Raw genomic sequence first — 7,972 nt, forward strand, 5'->3', positions numbered from 1 at the left:
CATCAAACATTCTCACACTTTTCTGAGAGAAGATAAGAGTTGTCTGCGTGAACCTGTGGGAAAGGCGACTTGATGGTAATGCCAGCCAGGCTGTAGCATAAACATCCTAGGGTCAGATGGATTTATTACCTACCCACTGGCTATAAAGAAGGGGGAGCAATATAGAGCTGGTGGCCTGCTCTTTCTCTAGGAAGAGAAATACATTACAAAAATGAGTGTGCTTGACAACTAGCTCCAAAATGTTCCCAGCCACAAATACATAACTCATCCTGTGAGTCACAACCACTAATAGTACAGGAACCACAACCTGAGCAATACTGCTTTCCCTTCCTAATTGCCTAAGAAGAAGCTTCTTGTATATTTCTTTCTTCTTCTTTCAGCACCATAGCACATTTTCAAACCAATATTTTAGAAGAATGGCCTCGTCCTTTTCATTTCCTGCAGCTAATTTCTGTAGAAAAACTGTCCTCTGCCCAGACTGGTTTCTACCATAGCCTCACCAAAACCAGTGATGACTTCCTCATTGATAAATCCAGCGATACAGACCCTGTACTCATCCTTTTTGTACTCGTCATTCTTGACCTGTGTGATGCTTTTGATAGAGTTGATCACAGCTGCCTCGTCACATGACTCCCTTCATGTCCCAGGCTGAAATATTCTGTCCTCTGCTGGTTCTCTTCCTAATCATCTAATTGCTCATTCAGATTTCCACAGGGAACTCTTCCTCATCTTTCCACTTGTCCATTGTGGTCCCTGAGGGATCTGTTCTTAACCCCCTGAGATCCTATCCTCATCAAGTCTTACTACCTACATGTGAAGGACAGTCTGTTCTGCCCCAGAACTCCCTCCCTCCAAGCCTGTGCCAAATGAACTCGCTCAGTGTTTCATTACATCTCTCTCAGTACTTTTCCTCTTTCATCCCAAGTCTTTTTGTCCTTGTATACTTTCTATAAAGTGAAAACATCATCAACTCTGATGGTCAGGCCAAAGTCAAAGATTTTACTTCTCTTTTGCTTGTCTCCATCACCATCACGTCACATCTTCTATAGTGTTGAAAAACATGTTTCCTTCTCACCATCTCCAAACTGAGAATTCTGGTTCATCCTCAGACCTTTCTCTTCCCTTGCCTTTTGCTATCACAGTGCAGCTTTCTCTATCCAGAACTCTTCAGTCAAAATAGTGAAGAAGGTTCCTTGCATCCTGATAGGGCTTGGGGATCACACGGAATTACAACTGACCTCCACACAGAAGAGATCAGTTGTCCTGCAGAAAATGGTGGTTTTGGAGGGTGAACATTATGGAACTATACTCTGCCCTCCCCAGACTTCACCCCCAAATCTTAAGGATTTCCCAACTCAAAGTTGGCAACCTACAATGAGGTCATAATTCTGGCTCTTTGCCTCATATGGTCATGTGACTGTCACATCCTTTCAAATCAGTGGGTCCCAAGTGGGTGCCTAGGGCTTAAAGAGAGGTCCTTCTATAAATGGATAAATGTAAAGTTCTGCATTTATGTAGGGAAAATCCAATACATGGTTATAGGATGGGGAAGACTTGTCTTAGCAGTAGTATGTGCGAAAAAGATCTCGGGGTCTTAGTGGATCATACGCTGAACATGAGTCAACAGTGTGATACTGTGGCTAAAAAAGGCAAATGCAATTTTGGGCTGTATCAACAGAAGTATAGTGTCCAGATCATGTGATAAGAACATAAGAGAAGCCATGTTAGATCAGGCCAATGGCCCATCAAGTCCAACATTCTGTGTCACACAGCGGCCAAAAATAAATATATATATACACACACACACACACACACACACTGTGGCTAATAGCCACTGATGGACCTCTGCTCCATATTTTTATCTAACCCCCTCTTGAAGGTGGCTATGCTTGTGGCCGCCACCACCTCCTGTGGCAGTGAATTCCACATGTTAGTCACCCTTTGGGTGAAGAAGTACTTCCTTTTATCCGTTTTAACCTGTCTGCTCAGCAATTTCATCGAATGCCCACGAGTTCTTGTATTGTGAGAAAGGGAGAAAAGTACTTCTTTCTCTACTTTTTCCATCCCATGCATAATCTTGTAAACCTCTATCATGTCACCCCTCAGTCGACGTTTCTCCAAGCTAAAGAGCCCTAAGCGTTTCAACCTTTCTTCATAGGGAAAGTGTTCCAGCCCTTTAATCATTCTAGTTGCCCTTTTCTGGACTTTCTCCAATGCTATAATATCCTTTTTGAGGTGCGGCAACCAGAACTGCACACAGTACTCCAAATGAGACCGCATCATCGATTTATACAGGGGCATTATGATACTGGCTGATTTGTTTTCAATTTCCTTCCTAATAATTCCCAGCATGGCGTTGGCCTTTTTTATTGCAAACGCACACTGTCTTGACATTTTCAGTGAGTTATCTACCACGACCCCAAGATCTCTCTCTTGGTCAGTCTCTGCCAGTTCACACCCCACAACTTGTATTTGTAGTTGGGATTCTTGGCCCCAATGTGCATTACTTTGCACTTGGCCACATTGAACTGCATCTGCCACGTTGATGCCAACTCACCCAGCCTCAACAGATCCCTTTGGAGTTCCTTACAATCCTCTCTGGTTCTCACCACCCTGAACAATTTAGTGTCATCCGCAAATTTGGCCACTTCACTGCTCAGTCCCAACTCTAAATCATTTATGAACAAGTTAAAGAGCATGGGACCCAGTACTGAGCCCTGCGGCACCCCACTGCTTACCGTCCTCCACTGCGAAGACTGCCCATTTATACTCACTCTCTGCTTCCTATTACTCAGCCAGTTTTTGATCCACAAGAGGACCTGTCCTTTTACTCCGTGACTCTCAAGCTTTCTAAGGAGCCTTTGATGAGGAACTTTATCAAAAGCTTTCTGGAAGTCAAGGTAAACAACATCTATTGGGTCTCCTTTGTCCACATGTTTGTTCACCCCCTCAAAGAAATGTAGCAGGTTAGTGAGGCAAGATCTTCCCCTACAGAACCCATGCTGAGTCTTCCTAAATAACCCGTGTTCATCAATGTGCCTACTCATTCTGTCCTTGATAATGGTTTCTACCAACTTTCCCGGTATTGAAGTCAGACTGACTGGTCTGTAATTTCCCGGATCTCCTCTGGAACCCTTTTTAAAGATGGGGGTGACATTTGCTACCTTCCAGTCCTCAGGAACAGAGGCAGATTTCAATGAAAGATTACAGATTTTTGTTAGAAGATCCACAAGTTCAACTTTTTCTTTCAGAACTCTCGGATGTATGCCATCCGGACCCAGTGACTTATTAGTTTTTAATTCATCTATTAGTTGTAGGATCTCCTCTTTTGTCACTTCAATCTGACTCAGGTCTTTCAACACCCCTTCCAACATTAGTGGTTCTGGGGCGGGCAAACACTTCTCATCTTCCACGGTGAAGACGGAGGCAAAAAATGCATTCAGCTTCTCAGCCATTTCCCTATCCTCCTTCAGTAATCCTTTTACCCCTTGGTCATCCAAGGGTCCCACTGCTTCCCTGGCTGGTTTCCTACTTCTAATATATTTGAAGAAATTTTTATTGTTGGCCTTTATGTTTTTTGCAATATGCTCCTCATAGTCCCTTTTTGCCTGCCTGATCACAGTCTTGCATTTGATTTGCTACAGCCTGTGTTCCCTTTTATTAATCTCACTTGGACTGGTTTTCCGCTGCTTAAAGGAGTCCTTCTTACCTTTTACAGCTTCCATTACTTTGTTTGTTAACCATGCTGGCCTCTTCTTATACCTGTTTGTGCCTTTCCTAACTTGTAGTATGTATTTTATCTGAGCTTCTAGGATTATAGTTTTAAATAGTCTCCAAGCTTCCCCAAGGGTTTTGACCGTATTTACCTTTCCTTTCAGTTTCCTCCTCACATGCCTCCTCATCTCAGAGAATTTACCCCTTTTGAAGTTAAACGTGGTTGTGGCGGTCTTTTTGGGCAACTCCCTATTTATACAAACGGTGAAATCAATAACATTATGGTCACTGCTCCAAAGCGGCGCAATCACTTTTACATCTCTCACCAAGTCTTGGGCATTACTTAGGACTAAATCCAGGATCGCCCCACCCCTGGTAGGTTCTGAGACCATCTGCTCCATAGCACAGTCATTGAGAGCATCAAGAAACTCAATCTCTTTCTCTCGACCAGAACACATATTGACCCAATCAATCTGCGGGTAGTTAAAATCACCTATTACAACACAGTTTTTACGTTTAGCCGCTATCTTTAATCCTTCCATCATATTATAATCGTCCTCTCTATTTTGATTTGGTGGGCGATAACGAACTCCCATAGTTAAATTTCCTTTTGGGCCCTCTATTTCAACCCAAAGCATTTCTAAAAGGGAATCTAATTCTCTGGCCTCAGTCTTACTGGACCGTATATCCTCTCTGACATACAGAGCCACCCCACCTCCAACCCTTCCCTCCCTATCCTTCCGATATAACTTATATCCAGGAATCACCGTGTCCCACTGATTCTCCTCATTCCACCAAGTTTCTGAAATTCCCACAATGTCTATGCTTTCTCCCAACACTAAACATTCCAATTCACCAATTTTACTTCGGACACTTCTAGCATTTGCATACAAACATTTATAATTTCCCAGGCAAGCTAGGCCCGCCACCTTCCTCCTGCCACCTCGAGAATCTGGCAGACAGTCCATACATCACAGGGGACAACTCAGATCCGTTACCCGGTAGAAAAATAGCAGCCAAGCCTTCATCTCTTTGAGATGAGTCCTCCTGAACCAGAGACATTTCATCTCCTGTCGGCTTTCCCCCGAGATTTAGTTTAAAAACTGCTCTGCCACCTTTTTGATTTTAAGCGCCAGCAGCCTGGTTCCATCCGGAGACAAGCGGAGACCGTCTCTTTTGTACAGCTCCCTCTTGTTCCAGAAAGCATCCCAGTGCCTAACAAACTTAAACCCTTCCTCCTTACACCATCGTCTCATCCACACATTGAGACTTCTAATTTGTGCCTGTCTCTCCTGCCCTGCACGTGGAACAGGTAGCACTTCCGAGAAGGCCACCTTGGAGGTCTGGCCTTAAGTCTCCCACCTAGCAGCCTAAATTTTTCGTCCAGGACCTCATGACTGCATTTCCCCACATCGTTGGTGCCAACATGCACCACGACCACTGGCTCCTCCCCAGCACTGTCTATCAGCCTATCTACTACATGCATAATGTCCGCTACCTTCACACCAGGCAGGCAAGTCACCATACGGTCAGTATGTGATTTTGCCAACCAGCTGTCTACTTGCCTAAGGATCGAATCACCAACTACCAAGACCTCCCCTCTCCCCCTGCCCAGGGATGGTTCCTTGGCGCGAAAGGATACCTGCTCACCAACCAAAGAAGAGGTCCCTTCTGAGGGCACATTCCCCTTATCCTCAGCAAGATGCCCTGTTCCCTCTTGACCCTCATGCTCTCTGGCAGCAATGGGGCTGCCACGTTCAGAGCGGGGCTCATCTAATACGCCCCCGAGAGTCTTCCCCAATTGCCTAACTGACCGTCTCTGCTTCTCCAGGGCAGTCACCTTGGCCTCAAGGGTACGAACTCGTTCCCTGAGGACCAGGAGCTCCTTGCATCGAGCACACACCCAAGACTTCTGTCCTGTGGGCAGATAGTCGTACATGTGACACTCAGTGCAAAACACTGGAAAGCCCCCACCCCCCTGCTGGCATTCTACCTTCATGATATATATATTAAATATACAGTCTTTAAATGCTGTTGTTTAAGTGGCTCCCCTTCTGGAGGGTCAACTTACCTTATTTGGAGAACAAGGAAATCAGGGATATGGGTTCCTGGTCCTTAGGGAGCCCCTAGGCGAAGAGCCACAGGCCAAGAGCCCTTTAGCTCTCGCCCTTTGGCAAGGCGCAGCTTAAAATGCAAAGAGGGTGGAACAGACCACTCCTAAGCAATCATCAACAATCACTCTCAATCACTTCACCTTTAGCCCACTCACCCAAACATACAGTAGTTCCCCAGCTATCACAACTCAGCCTTTTAAGCAGTCACACCAACCTCAGAATGAAGTCTTTCAAAACTCAGAAATTCTCAGCAACTTCTCCAGCTGTCTCAGTTTATCAGAGCTGCTCTGCTCTGTCCTGCTCCTCTCAGGCCTCTCTGAGATGTGATGGTATCTCTGTTGTGATGGTATCGCTTTACTCTGCTCTGGTAAGACCTCACCTGGAGTATTGTGTTCAGTTTGGGGCACCACATTTTAAGAAGGATATAGACAAGCTGGAACAGGTCCAGAGGAGGGCGACGAAGATGGTGAGGGGTCTGGAGACCAAGTCCTATGAGGAAAGGTTGAAGGAGCTGGGAATGTTTAGCCTGGAGAGGAGGTAGCTGAGAGGTAATATGATCACCATCTTCAAGTACTTGAAGGGCCATCATATAGAGGATGGTGTGGAATTGTTTTTTGTGGCCCCAGAAGGCAGGACCAGAATCAATGAGTTGAAATTAAATCAAAAGAGTTTCCAGCTCAACATTAGGAAGAACTTCCTGACCATTAGAGCGATTCCTCAGTGGAACAGGCTTCCTCAGGAGGTGGGCTCTCCTTCCTTGGAGGTTTTTAAACAGAGGCTTGATGGCCATCTGACAGCAATGAAGATCCTGTGAATTTAGGGGGAGGTGTTTGTGAGTTTCCTGCATTGTGCAGGGGGTTGGACTAGATGACCCTGGAGGTCCCTTCCATCTCTATGATTCTATGATCCTGTCAGTATTTCTTCCTGCTGCTACAGTCTTCCTAAGGGAGCTGATAATTTGTTTTGTGCCTGTGGTTACTTGAGTGTTGGTGGGATGTCCTCCCCTTGGAGACATATAAGGTGCTGGGCATTTTTCAGAAGCATGGCACACCTTCTTGTTTGGGCTGGATCTTGAGGTGTAGGGCAGGTTTTCACTGAGCTTTATAATCTCCTGTAGGAGACAAAAGGCCATCCATCTCCTTCAAGCTTTCCTCATAGGACTTGGTCTCCAAAGCCCTCACAATCTCTGTTGACCTCCTCTGGACACGTTTCAGCTTGTCTATATCCTTCTTAAACTGTGGTGCCCAAAACTGAGCACAATACTTTAGATGAAGTCTAACCAGAGCAGAGTAAAGTGATACCATTGCTTCACTTGATCTGGACACTGTACTGTTGACACAGCCCAAAATCGCATTGGCCTTTTTAGCTACCGCATCATGCTGCTGGCTCATGTTCCGCATTACTGGACAGCATTACTGCCAGTATGTCCATTTTAATGCATCTTGTCTTACCTTGAAGTAGTAAATTGAAGAATACACTACATTCGTTCTTTTAGGACAGCTCTTGAAAAGGAACCAGTTCTGTAGATAAAAAGTGTATCAAAGGGGGAAGCTGTTCTGGAGCGTACCATTTCAGACAAGAGGTGGAGGGCTGCATAAACAAAGACTTTTCATGTAAAACCCTCCTTGTATGTAGAAGGCTGAGAGTCGGGGGAAGGCTGCTGCCTAACCTCCTTCTTGCAGGGAATTATTTTTCCCTGGAGATCTATTCAGTCATGTAATCACCCACTAACATCTGAAGTGCTGCAGTCTATGTACAGTTCACTTCCCCATCCACTAGTTTTGAGAACTGAATTCTAAAAGGCATATTCACTTTGGTAGATTTCCCAACTCAAAATATTTGCAATTTGTTTTAGTTCCTTAAACCAAACTTTTTACTAGATGCATAGAGTGAAGTCTGCGCTCCTAAGCAGAGTCTGGCCCTTCCAAGTCAATGAAAGCAACTGAAGTCAGGGGGCTTGAAAGGATAAGGGGGGCTTTGCTCAGGATAAGGCCAGTAACTGGCCTCGTGGAAAGAACAGCAAAAATCCCACCATTATAAAATTGCATGCTTTAATATTTATGAGTTGCCTTTTGTGGCTGGGCTACAATCCAGTAGGCACCCTTAAGACCCATTTATTTCTATGTGCTGCAGTATGTCTGCGT

The sequence above is a fragment of the Heteronotia binoei genome, chromosome 7, assembly GCF_032191835.1.
Source record: "Heteronotia binoei isolate CCM8104 ecotype False Entrance Well chromosome 7, APGP_CSIRO_Hbin_v1, whole genome shotgun sequence".
NCBI classification, from domain to species: Eukaryota; Metazoa; Chordata; class Lepidosauria; order Squamata; family Gekkonidae; genus Heteronotia; species Heteronotia binoei.